The sequence below is a fragment of the Canis lupus genome, chromosome 34 (assembly GCF_003254725.2).
Source record: "Canis lupus dingo isolate Sandy chromosome 34, ASM325472v2, whole genome shotgun sequence".
Taxonomy (NCBI): domain Eukaryota; kingdom Metazoa; phylum Chordata; class Mammalia; order Carnivora; family Canidae; genus Canis; species Canis lupus.
The window spans coordinates 6,776,216-6,791,112 of record NC_064276.1 but is presented as its reverse complement, the minus strand read 5'-3'; the positions used below and the strand labels follow the sequence as shown (position 1 = coordinate 6,791,112).

Genomic DNA, 14,897 nt, shown 5'->3' with positions numbered 1-14,897 from the left:
GATTGAGCCCCACATTGGGCTCTGCTCTCAGTGAAGAGTCTGCTTTTCTCCCTCTCCCTCTGCCTTTCCACCTATTCCTGCTTTCTCTCTCCCTCCCTCCCTCCCTCTCTCTCTCTCTCTCTTTTTCTCTGGAATAAATAAAAAATCTTTTTTAAAAAAAGAAAGAAAAGTGTAGAACACATTACATGGATGAACCTATTTAATGATCATAACTTCTAGGATATAAACTATCACTATATACATTTTACATATGAGGATGTCAAGCAATTTAACTCAAGATCTTACCTGAGACTTCTGACTCCTGAACTCACATTGTTAACCACTGTGCTCTTTCTTACTTGGGCTCAAGGAAGTGTAAATCCTCAGCAGTAAAGTCGAAGGAGTTAAGGTAATTTTTGAAATATAGAGAGGACCAAGGAAGCCCTCTTAACATGGAATTCATAAACCTAAGGACCTCTGATATAAAGTAGATATTTTATAACAAAAATATTTGGCTTGGGTTGAGAACTATGCATCTTAGAGTTAGTCACACTTCTAATAAACTAAGGATTTTTGCTCAGAACTATGGTTGGAGGAATCAGAACAGTGCTTGCAATTAATGAATTACACTTCACATGAGATCTACCCTCTGAGCCGATTAAGTGTATCATACACACAGTGTTGCACAGCACGTCTCCAGAACTGTTTCCTCTTGCATAACTGAATGTTCATAACCAGTAAATAGTAGCTTCCCATTATTCCCTTTCTTCCAGCTCCTGGAAACCACCATTCTACTCTCAGTTTCTATTAATTTGATTCTTTTAGGCATGTCATGTAAGTGGAACCATGCAGTATTTGTCCTCCTTGACTGGCTGCTTTCACTTAGTATAACGTTTGCAAGGTTCTTCAGTGTTGTCACGTATGGCACAATCTTACCTTTTTCCTAAGGTTAAATCATATTTTATTGTATCTCTCTCTCTCTGTCTCTGTATGCTTATGTATGCACCACATTTTCTTTGTCCATTAATATGTTGTTGGACTTTTTAAAAAGATTTTATTTATTTACTTATTCATGGGAGACACAGAGAGAAACAGAGAGGCAGAGACACAGGCAGAGGGAGAAGCAGGCTCCATGCAGGGAGCCCGACTGGGACTTGATCCCGGGTCTCCAGGATCACGCTCCCCAGCTGAAGGTGGCGCTAAACCACTGAGCCACCCAGGCTGCCCTGTTGTTGGACTTTTAAGTTGTTTCTGTTTCTTAACCTTGGTGAATAACACAGGGGTGTGTACATCTGTTTGTCATCCAGAGATCAATTCTTTTGGATATACACTCAGAAATGAGGTTGTGAGATTAAAGGGTAATTCTAATTTTTAACTTTTTGAGGTACTTTCATACCATTTTCCACAGTTGCTGCACCATTTATATTCCTGCCAGCAGTAGACAAGGTTCCTAATTTCTCCACACGCTTGTCAACACCTCTTATCTCTTTTTGGCTAATACCCACCTTGACAGGTATGAGGTGATTTCTTATTGTGGTTTTGACTTGCATTTCCCTGGTGATTAGTAATAATGAGCATCTTTTCATCTGCTGTTAGCTATTTGTATTTCTCCTTTGGGGAAATGTCTATTCAAGTCCTTTACCTAATTTTTTTTAATTGGGTTATTTGTTTTTTTTTTTCCTTATCAAGTTGTAAAAGTTCCTTCTATAATTTGAAGATCAATCTTTTGTCAGATAGATAGTTTGCAAAAACTTTCTCCCATTCTGTGGGTTGCTTTTCCATGCCATTGATCTGTTTCCTTTCAAGTGCAGAAACTTTGATTTGATGTAGACCCACGTGCCTGATTTTGCTTTGGTTGCTGATGCTTTTTTTAAATCATATCCAAGAAATCACTGACAAGACTTATCATGAAGCCTTTACTTTATATTTTCTTCTAGGAGTTTTAAAATTTCAGGTCTTATGTTTATATCTTTAATCCATTTTTAGTTGACATCTGTGCATGGTGTAAGACGAGTGTCCAATTTCATTCTTTTGCATATCAGATCTTTTGCATATCAGATCCAACACCATTTGTTGACGAGACTATCCTTTCCCCATTGTGTACTCCTGACATAACTGATATTTGACAAGAGATTTTCAAAGATAAGTTAACTATAAGTGCCTGGGTTTATTTCTTGGTCCACTATTCTATTCCATTGTCAATATGTCTGTTTTTAAATTGGAAGTTTTAATAGTAATAACAAAAATCATAATTCTTTTTGTGTAGTTGTGTATGAGTGTGTATTTCAAAATGGATATATGTCAGTTTTTGATGATTTTAAAAGTAATACAGACGAATTGTAGGAAATTTACAAAGAAGAAATTTTAAATTCCCAGTAACCCCATTAGATTTAACCAATAGCATCTGCCTCGGCTTAGAGGTGCCTGCTATGAACTGTGAGGAACTTCACGTGTTTTTTCTGCACTATCTCATTCTATCATCCTATAAATATGTGACAAAAGTATTCATACCCCCACTTTATGGATAGGAAAATGAAACTCATGGATTCAATTGCCCTATTTTTTTTAAAGATTTATTTATTTATTTTAGAGAGAGAGCACATGAGTGGGGGTAGGGGTAGGGACAGAAGGAGAGGATCTCAAGCTGATTCTGCACTGAGCTTGGAGCCCAAAGTGAGATCAGATCTCACGACCCTGAGATCATGACCTGAACCGAAACCAAGACTCAGATGCTTAACTGACTGAACCATCCGGGTGCCCTTCAATTGTCCGATTTTAATTGTAGAGTTAGAATAAAAGTTACTTTGATCAGCTTTTATTTTTTTCACTTTCCTTCTTCATAGTTATGCACTTTTTTCCTATAAAATGGTAATCTCCACAAAAATGATTTCTCTCATTGCTAGGGAAAAATTGGGAGGATGTAATCATTCATGAGAGCAATGACATATCTACATGTCTGATAAGTCAAAGGGTTTGAACGTTTCTAGCTTAAAAAATTATCCTATCAAGTGCTGATCGGGACAGCATGGCTAGAGAAATAATCACAGTCAGGTTATATATCCAACATGGCTTATGTTAAAATATTTCTAGGTTTAAATCTAACGACTTAACAGTAAGAAGTATTAGGTTGCCAGAAGCAAATGAATATGCATATCCACTTGATGTCTCCACAGAGGCCTTTTCTTTAATGACCTTTCATGTTCTCCCCGCTTTGATGAACCAGATTTTCAGCAGGGAGTGGAACTGACAAATATATGCCATTATAGATTTAGTCTATCTGAATAGGGTGATTTTGGTTTTGAGAACACTCCAGTGAACACATTTACCTCATACATCAGGCGTTATGTTGAAAAGAAGGCTGCGAAGCAAACACATCAATTTATAGAAAATGAACGTTTTGAACTCTGTTCGGTACACCTAAGGTACCCTCGTGAGTGGGTTAATTGCCAAATATAATGATCTCTTGACTCTATTTTAACAGTGATATGAGGACCACCAACCCAATCATCACATAAAACAAAAGCTTGCAGAACATAAAAGATGTGAAGAAACAGCCATTTACTGTCACAGAAAACATCAGTTGGCACATGTACACTTCCCAAGACAGAAGACAGACTCTACTTGACTATTTATAGCTTTGAGTTGTCCTTTTTTGGGAAACATGTCTTTGGAGGAAAGGGCTGTATAGACAGATTTTGCCAATTTTTTAGCTTTTCTGATTTCATGAAGAAATGAATAGAACTAAAAATGACCAAAGCTCCTTTTTCTGTTTCAGCAATTTTTTTTCCTTTGCTGATAAAGACAATCTTATCCACAGGTTTATAATACAAAGTCATTAAATATAGTTCTGTTATTTTAAGAAGCCAGTATTAATAATTGATATGTTTTTTAACCTAAGAGGAGAATTCATAAATACTGTTCATTAAAAATTCAAGACAGTTAAAATATTAAAAATATTTCCATTTATCAAATAAGTAGGTTCATCTGAGTAACTATTTTTTCCCTAATGATTCAGTTTTACATATGCCTAGTTTTATGTTTTCCTTATTGCTACATTAGTTGTTACAATGCCAATTGGTACCAAGGAAGAATTGTACAATCTTGAGAAATACTGGTGCATTCACAAAACATATCGATTCTTAATTATGGATAGCTACCTCTAATATGGAATTCATTTGCTACTTTGCAAATTGACTCTGGACTCTTGTCCAGTAACTAAAATGTAGACAGCCTGCAATGTGCAAACAAATGTACTCCAAAAGTTCACATGAGAGTTTCTCTTACGCATAATGATTTGGTTGTGAAGTGAACAGAAGCAAGCCCATATAGTTTACAGGGAATTTTGAAGTCCACATTGGGCCTCTTCCATTTGCTCCTTTGGTTTCTTCTTTTTCCTCTTCTCCTCAGCAAGGAATGTGTGTGTGTGTGTGTGTGTGTGTGTGTGTATGAGAGCACTTGTGGTATGTGTGTGCATGTGGGTTTGTGTGTGCATGTACATCAGGTTGGGTAGAAGATGCAGGAGAAGAATGGGAGGTACTCTGCTCCATGCCCTTGTATCTTAGTTTTAACGACACTGTTTCTTATTTTTGAGAGAAGAGAAGATATAAGAATGGGAATCTGTTTGGAACTGGGAGTGTCTGCAGTGGTCAAAGGAGTAAAGCTGGGGAAAGAGGCACCCTGGCATCCTTTGGATGAAATTGTAATTACCCCGTGAGGAGAGTACAGAAGAGAAACATCCTATTGGGCCTGAATAGCTCAGTGGCCTGCATGTAAATAAATGGCTTACAGTCTATAGATACTATTTTTCCCAAGGAACTTGAGAGATTTGAGCAGCAGTAGACAGGAGCCAACCTATGTGCCATGCGCTGCAGGAAGCAGGGTCGTGCTGAAAAGGCAGCACCCACAAGCAATTGAAATTCAGAAGAATCCAGCTCATTTGCCAGTCTGGATGGAAGCAGATCTCTGTGCAGGGAGCTGCCAGCCATTGGCTGCACCATCCCGTCTGGCCTGTGGCTTTCCAAAGTGAGCAGGCCAGATGGCCAGTGCCTCCTCTGGGTGATGAGCTGATTAATCCTTTGGTCTTCACAGGCTGGATTTTCACACAATTCAGAAGCCATAAGAAAACTCCCCTGGTGGCAGGGAAAGGCGCTAGAAATCACCTCCCAGCCCAGCGACCTCTTCAAGGACATGATTGAAAGATACACATCAAATGTCTCTCACCAGAAACAAGGAGATGAACATGAATTATTTTCTCGAATGGGATTTAAACCTTCATGGCTGAGCAGATCCTAATTTGCCACAGGACATCTTAAATCTGCCTTTTCTGGAAACATCTTTATGAAAAGTAGGAAAGTGCATGTACACTTGTTTTAAAATGTTGCAGGTAAGAAATCCTGTTTATGCCTCCATTTCCCAGGGTTCGATATTGTGAGAGACGGGAACGATCCTGCCAGCGCTGTTCAAGTACAAGTCGGCAAAGCATCCTTGTTTAAGGGGAAAAGAACCAATGCAGAGGGTTGAAATTTTTCCCTGAAAAATAGAAGCTGTGACCTAATTGTGAAGTACTGCATCTAAGCAATCTTTTTTTCACATCCCTCTAACTCCTGTAAAAAAAAAAAAAAAAAATACACTATGTCTTCGTAAATCCTATCTAAAATCTATGGATACTAAGATCAAATTAATTGCTTTTCACATAGAAACCTGTGGTTTTTATCTTACATAGCAAGTGAAGAAATGTGGAAAGAGAATGAGCACTAAACCACACTTAGTTTTTCTGAAAAACTAAATGCACCAAACTTCTGTGTTTTTTTTGGATCTACAGAAGCATCAGTAATAAATGACCCCATCCTCCAGAATTGTCATCAGCTCACCCAGTTTTTAAGTTTTTCTACCACTTGTTCCTCCCCAACCCCATGTTCCCCTTATGTCTTCACACTGCTTCTAGTGTTGTCATGGGGACTCCTGGCTCCATTGACAAGAGGTCCCCATACTCCTCTTCCTTGTCCCTTCCAAAACACAACATCTTAGGCTCAGTTGTGTTAGGCTGCTGTTAGGTGTTCAAATGTTTGTTGATGGACTTAGTAATCAAAATACTAATTGGGCTACTTTCTTTATGACCATGCTTCCATGTATGATTCATATTCAAATAATACGCATGCATTTTCACAAAGGCCTTGAATAGTAATATCACAAAGGGATGTGTGGAACATCAAATGTGGGCAGGAACAGAGTGGATCATAGTTATTAGTAGGACTTAGTGTGACCCTGAGATGATGACATGGACATGGGCTCATATACTGGCTGGAGGGGAGGGGTGTAGCCTAGTAAGGCACAAGCCTGTGGAGACCATATAAGGCTGCTGAGCTGTCACAAGTGGGGTGAAATATCCCATAAGGAAAATAGCACCAACAGCTTGCTTTAACAGAACTCTTCTCAGAGAGCAGTAACAGTGGACAAAAAGAATATTTTAATAAACTGTTTGCAGTGGGACCTGCTGGTGTGATGGTACAAGATGGCCTGGCCCCTGGCAGCACTTGGATGGCAGGGGGGGACAGAGGGTCTTGGTGAGGCAGTTGGGTCCCACCCCTGGTGCCATCTTTCTCTTTCTCTCCACATGGTACCCAGCCCCAAAGTAACAACCACAACATTTTTGCTTCTGTATTTGTCTTTAAGGAATACAACTTTGAAGGGGACTTTGATCTGTTTCTGAAACGGCTGGATCTCAGACTAGCCCTGCAATAAGAGATGGAGAGAGAAACTGAAGATGTAATGCATGGGGATTTCAAATTTTCAAATATGCCAATTTCCTCCCAATTTGCAATCAAAATGCAGGAGGGAAGGACATGGAGCCGCTGAAGCTCGCATTGTGCTTGGTTTCCGCGAACATTGGCTGATGATCACAAGCAGGGAAATTTTTCCTGATTCCAATAAAATCACTTTGGCTTCTGGCCTTTTATACGATAGGCTATGTTATGTAGCAAACTACCAAAGTCCAGAGCAACAAATCTGAGATTCCCCTCTCTTGTCCTGTTCCACTTCCTTCTCCTTCTTCTTTGAAAGGACAAAATAGTCTGTCCTGAGACGGCTTAGGCCATTTCAAAATAATTTGGGTGTATATATAGAGAGTTTTGATTTCAAAGCTTCAAAGCTTCAGATCTGAGGCAGTATATACATATCTCTGGCTACTGGCTCTTCCCCAAAGGTGTGTAATCATTGTCTAGTTTTCCACCTGAAATGAATACACCCCTGCCTTGCACTAGCGCTTACTCTATCCTTTACAGACGAATTTCTGGAGTCTATGAAAGAGCAAGGTAGAGTCTGTCTTGTTCACTCTCTCACGTTCAGTGTATCACATAGCTCCTGTCATAAAATGTGTGCTCAGTAAGAAGGAATGGGCTACAGGAATAAATAAATGAAAGGTCTCCTCTCTCATACTTCATTCTCTAAATACGTAAATAAAATTGCATAAAAACAGTTATGGTCAGCTTAATAGATTATCACAAAGCAAATATCTATATAATTACCACTCAGGCTATGACGCAGAATTTTGTCAGCCTCCCAGATAAGCACTTGGACCACTTCCTAGTATTGCCTCCCTGCAAAGTTAATTACTATCTTGACTTCTAAATTACCATAGCCTAGTTTATCTCGTTTTGTATTTTATATAAATGGAATCACACATATATTTTCTTCTGTCTCTGATTCACTTTGCTCAGTGTTGTATCTGTCAATGTCATCTACATAGTCGTGGATTTTATTCTTAAGGAAACATTGTAAGACCTTATCATAATTTAACTTATCCAATACGTTGTTGAAGGATTTTGTTTTGTTTTGTTTTTTTCCAATTTGAGACTAACTTCTCCTTTTGCTAGGACCAATTTGTTCATGTCTCTTGTTTGCGTGCACACACATTTTATGGGGGCAGAACTAAACTGTGTTATAGAATGTGTATGTTTTCAACTTCGGTGGAGAAATCCAAGTGTTAGCATCATTTTATACTCCTAGGACTTGAGCGTTTCAGCTTCTCTAAACCGTCACTAAAACTTGACATCATATTATTTCGAATTCCAGTTCTTCTGGTAGGTGGAGTGATAGCTCATTGTGGGTTTAATTTGCATCTTCCAGATTGTAATTTAGCTGGAAGACCTTTTTAAGTGTTTATTGACCATTTTGATTTCCTCTTTTACAAAATGCCTGGACAAATTGTTTGCTTGTTTTCCATTGAGATATCCATCTTTTCTCATATTGATTTGTAAGAGGCCTCTTATTTTAAATATGACCTTTCCCAAATTACATATGTTGTAAATATCTTGTCTCACTCTGAGGATTGTCTTTGCTTTCTCAAGTGTGTAATTTTTATCCATAGATTATGATTAATGAATGAGTCCTGGAAGATTGTTGGGCAGAGATAGATATGCAAAAATCAATTGCATTTCTATTCACTAGTAAAAAAGTTTAAAAATAAAGCTAAGGAAACAATCTCATTTATAACTGCATCAATAATAATAAAATATTTAAGTCTAACAAAAGAAGTGGAAAGCTTATAGCCTGGAAACAACAAATTATTGCTTTAAAGAATTTCAAGAAGTGCGATATAAATAAAAAGACATCCGTATTTATGGATTGGAAAACTTAATATCATCAAGATGACAGTATTCCTCAAATTGATCTAAAGATTCAAAGCAATCCAATCAGAATTCCAGCTTGCTTCTTTGTAAAAATTGGAAGGCTTACTTAAAATTATATGAAAATTCCAGGGGCCCATAATAGCCCAAGTGATCTTGAAAAATAAGAACAAATTTGGAAGACTGACACTTTTTTACTTCAGAACTTACTGCAAAGTTACAGTAATCAAGCCAATGTGTACTGGCATAAGATTGGTAAGACTGACATATTGGCATATACATCAATGGTTTAGAAATGAGAGTCCATAAACAAACCTTTACATTCACAACCAACTGGTTTTTTACAAGAGTGTCAAGACCATTCAAGAAAAAATTCTACAAATGATGCTGGAGCAAAAGCATATCCACATACAAACCAAAGGAAGCTGGACAGCTACTTCACACCATATCTAAGTAGTAACTTGAAATGAGTCATACACCTAAATGTAGTAACTACAAGTAGAAAGTCCAAAAGAAAATATAAATTATATCTTAGTAAAATTGTTACATAAAATTGGTAGAACCTAAGAATAGTGAATGTACTTTTTGAAAAGCAAACCATTTGTCAGCAAATGTTATGCACCTGCTGACTAGCTGGCCACGAGAGAGACTGTCACTAAATTCAATCACTAATAACTGTTCAGTGATCAGGATAGCTGCAATTCGTGTATGTTTGTTTCACTGTGTCTTAGCTATGCTTTAGGGCATTGATTAAGGGTTTTGATTAAGGTGTAATGCATTATAATTTTTCCATTAAAAATAATTAGAAGTAAATTTATCGTTAGTATTTTTGTATAAAGCTTGTGATTATCGGGGACATATTATCAGCACTAAGCATATGATACTTGAATTTCATTTGTCCCTCTTTTTAAGCTTGGTAATTACATATTGTTTTAGTGGGCTTTTTAGTTGTTTCCTCAGAGATTGCAACCTTCAATATTGACTCATTGATGTCTGCCTTCTCCCTCACAACTTTAACTCCATTACCTTCTGCGTTTTAATTTCAGTCATATTTATATTCCCAGATATTGTTAATATCATTTTTATTATTCAGTACATCTTTAGTTTTACTCATGTGTTTATTCCTCTTATTAATTTTTTCTAGTCTTTCCTTCATCTTTAACTTTCAACTGAAATCATTTTTTCCACCTGAAGGTATTCTAAAATATCACCTGTCTTACAGGTTCATTACTAATGATTTATTTATTTAATTTGTTGTTGTCTGAACTATATACTTCAAACTCGAAGGGATTTATTTTTTGGATGTAAACTGCTAGCTCACTTTTTGTTTTTTGTTTTGTTTTGTTTTGTTTTAATTTATTTTTTATTGGTGTTCAATTTACCAACATACAGAATAACCCCCAGTGCCCGTCATGCATTCACCCCCACCCCCCGCCCTCCTCCCCTTCCACCACCCCTAGTTCGTTTCCCAGAGTTAGCAGTCTTTACGTTCTGTCTCCCTTTCTGATATTTCCCACACATTTCTTCCCCCTTCCCTTATATTCCCTTTCACTATTATTCATATTCCCCAAATGAATGAGAACATATAATGTTTGTCCTTCTCCGATTGACTTACTTCACTCAGCTTTTTTTTTTTTTTTTTTTTACATATCATCGCATTTTCTGCTGATTTGCTTTTGTTCCTGGTACGAAGTGAACTCTGAGTCTTATTGCTTCCTCTTTGACGATGATCTTTTTTTTTTTTTCTAGACTATTTCAATATTTTCTTCTTGTGTTTGAGTTTCTTCAACTTTACCCTGAAATTTATGGCTTTCTTTTTATTTGTCTGGTTTGGGAGTTCAGGGTCTTTTACAATTTGTGTCTCTACATTTTCCATTAATTTTTGAAAATTGTCATCCATTCTCTCCTCAAATATTTTTTTTCTGCTTTATATTAAGTTTCCTCTCTGTCTGGGACAATTATATGTATGTTAGATATTTTCACTTACCCTCTCCTTTTTAAAATTGACTTTGCATTCTGTGCTTCATTCTGGATTTTATTTCTGTGTCATCTTTTAACTCCTTCATTTTTTCATTAGCTGTGTCTAATCTGCTACTGATCCATCTAATACATTCTTAACTTTAGTCATTTCAATTTTTATGTCTATGATTTTTATTTTTTCCTCTTAGAGCTTCCAGTTCTTTTTCTCTAGCTTTTTGTTCTTGTGTTTTACATCCTTGCAAATGCAGGTCTGCTTCTATTGTTGTTTTCTTCCTTTTAATTCACGTTATTTGTCTGATTGTGTGTGGGTCATTGTTGATTCAGCGCAAGACATTGTATACAGAACTGTACAAATACCCTTGAGGCCTAGAATAATGATTCTGTCCTCCAGAGAATATTTAATTTTTTAAAAATATTTTATTTAATTATTCATGAGAGATGCAGAGAGAGAGGCAGACACATAGGCAGAAGGAGAAGTAAGCTCCTTGCGGAGAACCCAATGCAGGACTTGATCCCGGGATTCCGAGATCACAATCTGAGCCAAAGGCAGATGCTCCACCACTGAATCATCCAGGCATCCCAAGAATATTTCATTTTTAAATTTAAGTTTTGCTTTTAGCAGGTATTGGCACTAAGATGCTGCCTCACCCTCATTCACTCCCAGGATCCAAAATGATTCGAAGCTCTGCTAAGGAATTGCTAAGGCTAACTCATTTCTTTTTTTAAAGTTCACTTTTATCTGGAGATGCCTCCCACAAACATCATACCTGAAATCTCAATAGCAAGGAAGGACTCCTTTCCACTATCTCTGATATCCTCTGCCCATTTTATTTATACTTCTGTGAGGTTGCCAGAAAAATGGGCTCATAATTTTGGTTTTTTTTTTTCCTGCTACACATTCTAGAATTTGTAAGATGCCATTAAGTGAAATGATAACCCAAAAGTTTCTTCTCCTGGACCTAACTCTGGGTATATTACCTTATTAGGTCTGTCTTGTATCATCTAGCAGACTTTTTAGATTATGCCCAAGTTTTCTGGTTGTCCTCAGTAGAAGTATCCCTGCACATTTTCTAGTCTAACCTCTATTCATTCTTAAATCCACCTCATTCAGAATTTTCCCACTGTGTCTCCATCAAAACTTCTCTCTATAAAGTCACCAATAGCCTCCATGTCAGAAGCTCTGATGGACAGTTTCAGGCCTTAGCTTTTTGAATACTCTTAATCATATGATTCTTTTGTCCTCTTCCACCTCTTAAAAATTCCCTGTTGATGTCTTCCTTTCCCAGCTGATCTCTTCTCATTCTGCTTTGCCAGTGTCTCCTCCTCTTCTCAATAATTACACCCTCTCCCTGAGAGAGTTCACCCACTCCAGTGGCTTCAATTAGTGTTTATATATTGATAGCCCTTGAAGTTACGTCTCTAGAGAAGCCTTTTCTGTGAGCTCTAGCCTGATGCATAGCTACATAGAAAGTGACTCTATCCAGATACCTCATTAATATCTCAATTTGAATGTGACCAAATGGCATCATCTTTCTCTAAACCTCACAGGTATCCTAATCCCATAGTTCTGCATTGTTGCTCAGTTTGAAAGCCTTGCTGATTATTTCTTCTCAATATTTCTCAAATATACCCATTTTTCCTAGCCCTATTGTTTGCCTCTGCCTTGGACCAAATTAAGCCTATCTAAACTTCCAAACCAACATTTGTTTTTGCTCCTTTCAACATATTCCCTATTTCTGTTCATCATAGCCAACAAGGGGTCTTCATATCACAGTAACTCAGGTACCCAGATTGACCTGTTCCATCCTGATATGTTCTTGAATGATCACAGGAACAAGGAAAGGAGAGCTTGCCAAACCTCTCAGTGGCTCCTGAAGTGTTTTGCCCCAGAGTGACTTGTGTCACTTCTATTCGCATTCCATTGGCTGAATTGCATCCTGAGCACACCTGACCTCACTATGAAGGATGTATACTCACCCCCAAAATTAGGTGAGCACATATTAGAGTTCACCATATTTCTCTTCTTCTCTCCCTATCCTTCCTTCTCCACAACATTGGCCTAATCAGCTCCTAATTCACATGGTTGTGCAAATATTGCTTCCTCAGAAAGTGTTTCCTGCTTCCATAGATTAGGCCGGTTGCATCATTAAACCGTCGTTCATCACACTAACCTTTACTAACCTTACAACCTCATGTTGTAAGATTCATGAGGGCAGAGTCTGTGTCTGTCTCATTTGCCTCTAACTCCCTTGTATCAAGCCCAGCACCTGGCCTTTAACATGTTTCATTAAATAGCCATTGAATAGATGGATGAATGTTTCCAGGATGCCGAGAGGAGCATTGTATACAATTTAATCAGTGAGCTTGATGGATAGCTGGCAGTTAATCTACCATCAGGAGACAGAAATCACTCCTTTCTGGCTGGGAGAAGGTTGCTACTGATGCTCAGGTAACAAAGACCTATATTTTAATACCACTATGATCATATGCTGGTTAGTTAACTTCTTTGAAAATCTATATACACCCATGAAATGGAAATGCTGCCTGTGCTGGTTAGCTCACGCAGTTGTTGTGAGGATAAAGGCCAGCGTATCATATTATATCTAGCTCATTTTTAAGAGCAGCAACTCAAAAACAGATGTTTTCAGGAAGTTGTGTTTCCTCCCTTTCTCCTTGTTTATCCTTCTTCTTTATATTTCTGGTTTTTTCATCCCCTCTCCTTCTCCATTATGTGTTTATAACTAACAGGTGAGGTGCTTACTGTTTGAGACTTTGTGGAACCACAATCATGAATCTAGTTTCATCCTCAAGAGTTAAGTACTGTTTTTATCCCTACTTTTAACTGCTGTTATGTGAACAGTGGCCTTACTTGATAATCCTTCACTTTTCTGGGTTTCAGTTGCCATTAAAAATTAGTAGTCAGAATGGCACTATGTCATGTTTTCCTCTGTGTAACAATGATGAAATTTTGTTTATACTGAGATTATAGACCTTCACATAGGAGTTCTACTTCTATAGAACTATAGAACCACCATAACCATTCATAGAGACAGGATGGGCTGGGTTCAAATCCTAGCCCTGTCACCCTATCACTTAATGTTATCTTGGCTAATATGGATCTTGGCTAACTGAAATTACTTTCCAAGTGTCAGTTTCCATTTCTTTTAAATAGGAATGAAAAAAGCTACCTCATCGATTTTTGTTATTGTTGAAGATTATATACCATTGTGTGAAAATGCCTAGCATGATGCATATACACAGTGGGATCTCTCTAAATTACACTTGCTTTAGTATTTACTATATCAGTATATACTTAAGAAGATAGATTAGTTGGGTATAATTCATTAATGTAGACCAGATATTAACCTGTTCAGAATATGGCTAATAATGATAGACCTGGCCTTATATCGCTTTAGTCTAAAGATGGTTTGAGAAAAAGGTCTTTGACAGCTATGATTATACCATCACTCCAAGTTGTTCTGGAAGAAGAAAAACCAACAGTGTTAATATACAATATAAATAATATATAGTAGTATTAGTTATATAATATTAAATATAATATTTTAATAATAGTTAATATTTGTTGAATACCTACAATACTCCAAGCACATTTCTATATAGTTTCTATGTATTAACTCGTTCAACTCACACAACTACCTTCTGATGTAGCCTATGCATCTCATTTCTCAGCTGAGGGAACTGAGACATAGGGAGTCTTAGTTACCTGGCGAAATCACACAGCTAGCAAAGTATGGGGGCTGGAGATAATGTCCAAAGCAGCTCTCCTCTGAAATCCAGGATCTAACTCAATGCTGCCAATAGGACTTTCAACAGTAATGGGAATTCCATTTACACACCGCCCTGCATGTTTTCCACTAGCAACAAGTGGCTGTTGTTGAACATTTGGAATGTCACTAGTGCAACTGAGGTACTTTTAAAATTAAATTAAATTAAATTAAATTTTAATAGACACATGTGACTCACAGCTACCATAGTAGTGTAGCTGTAACCTGTATGGTCCATACCACCAGTAAAGTTAAAAACCTCCAAAGCATTCATAATAAAATTATCACAATAAAACATCCGCACTTTTAAAATGAAATACTTGAGTATCTGTAAGTCCATTCGCTTGAATTAATTATTTGCATTTGTGCTCAATGGAATGTAGCCTAGGCATTTAAAAAAATTCCAGGGGTGCCTGGATAGCTCAGTTTGTTAAGCATCCAACTCTTTTTTCAGCTCAGGTCCTGATCTCAGGGTTGTGAAATGAAGCCCCAAGTCAGGCTCCACACTCAGCAAAGAGTCTTCTTGAGA

At 37.4% G+C, this 14,897-nt stretch overlaps 1 long non-coding RNA gene across 3 annotated transcripts in view; it reads left to right on the top strand.

Moving 5' to 3' along the window:
* The window catches only part of LOC125754327 (uncharacterized), a 56,430-nt gene that overhangs the window by 32,498 nt on the left and 9,035 nt on the right, over positions 1–14,897 (top strand). For all 3 annotated transcript variants that reach the window (XR_007408255.1, XR_007408254.1, XR_007408256.1), the window contains one exon: positions 5,068–5,362. This is a non-coding gene — a long non-coding RNA (uncharacterized LOC125754327). The remainder of the gene's footprint in view (positions 1–5,067; positions 5,363–14,897) is intronic.